The sequence below is a fragment of the Bison bison genome, unplaced genomic scaffold (assembly GCF_000754665.1).
Source record: "Bison bison bison isolate TAMUID 2011002044 unplaced genomic scaffold, Bison_UMD1.0 scf7180017864508, whole genome shotgun sequence".
NCBI lineage: Eukaryota > Metazoa > Chordata > Mammalia > Artiodactyla > Bovidae > Bison > Bison bison.
The window spans coordinates 629,254-630,705 of record NW_011495064.1 but is presented as its reverse complement, the minus strand read 5'-3'; the positions used below and the strand labels follow the sequence as shown (position 1 = coordinate 630,705).

The window sequence follows — 1,452 nt, the reverse complement described above, 5'->3', positions numbered from 1 at the left end:
ACAACTGAGGCCCATGCTCTGGGATTTATATCTCCCACTCCTCAACCCTCCAGCTGCCTGGTAAGAAGGTAGAAATGGTTCTATATGGGTGTTTGCTTTGGTTCAGTGCAGTAGGCAGGTTTGGGCTCCGAATATCAAAGGCAACATTGCACAAGCTTTAAAGCTCGGGCTGACTGGGGTTAAAATTCTGATTCTGCCACTTTCAGCTGTGTGACCTTCAGCGAGGTGCCTAGGCACTCTGTACTTCTGTTGCCTCATCTGTGGACTGACAATTACAATACTGCCTCCTTTCTAGAGTGCTTGCTGGGATTACATGAGAGAATTCACATCAAAGGCTCAGCACAAGGCCTGACACATAGCATGCTTCTCCACTCTGCATTAAATAGATGTCGAGCTAAAAATCAAAACTGGTAAATCAATCCATATTGAGCTAGTCATCAAGGCCGTAACGTTTAAGCACTGGCAAATTATTTAGCTTTTCAGAGGGAGCCCCCATGCTTTGGGCCCTATTTATTATTAAACAGGGGCATTCTATGGGCTTCCCTGGTGGCTCAGATGGTAGAGAATCCGCCTGCAATGTGGGAGACCTGGATTTGGTCCCTGGATTGGAAAGATCTCCCAGAGGAGGGCATGGCCACCCACTCCAGTATTCTTGCTTGGAGAATCCCAGTGGACAGAGGAGCCTGGCAGGCTACAGTCCATGGGGTCGCAAAGAGTTGGACACAACTGAGCAACTAAGCACAGGGGCATTCTGGAAACTTCACAGTCCAACAAGAGAGCTATTGCCGGTGGCATTTGGGTTACCCTCCAAATCACACTATTAGAATGGATGGTACTTTCACCTCCCTGTAGAGCCAGCCCAGCCCACAAAGATCCTGACAGAAAGGGAGGATCCACAGAAGGGAGGATCCTTGATGTGGCTCATTCAGTCACAGTGTGGAACAATCTGTCACCTTTCTGTTCAGGGTGCCAAGTGAAACTGTGAGGTGAGAACAAGGCCGCTAAAGTTGCCTCTATCTCTTCCCTCCTTGGGTTCTCACCGAGCGAGTGCCACGGAGGGAGAACAGAGAGAGGCTCTGCCTGGGTACGCACAGCTGGAAAATGGCAGGGTGAGACCAAACTCACCATAGAGACGGGAGGAGTTGCCCTTTTGAGATAAAATAACAAGATGAAGCTGAAGTGGGGCAGCATCAAAGATGATGAAATTACAAGAAAGGTTACAGAAGGACCATTCCTAAATTCCTCCAGCCCTGACTTTTGCTATGCGGCTGTGTGTCTGGGGGATGAGGAGGAGATGGGCACAGAGACCATGGAGAATCAGCTTCTTTTCATACAGTTCCCCTCGACCACTGTCCAGAGGGTCAACTTTGACCTGAAGACCCCATAGCTCATCTCACACAGGCTACCTAAAGATAGTTTCTTTTCTTAGGCTCTTGTGAATGAGAAGTCCTC

At 48.9% G+C, this 1,452-nt stretch overlaps 1 protein-coding gene across 1 annotated transcript in view; it reads left to right on the top strand.

The window, feature by feature from the left end:
• The window catches only part of GRIA3 (glutamate receptor, ionotropic, AMPA 3), a gene marked incomplete at its 5' end in the record, with an annotated part of 329,433 nt that overhangs the window by 19,767 nt on the left and 308,214 nt on the right, over positions 1-1,452 (top strand). The gene's annotated exons all lie outside the window — the stretch shown is intronic.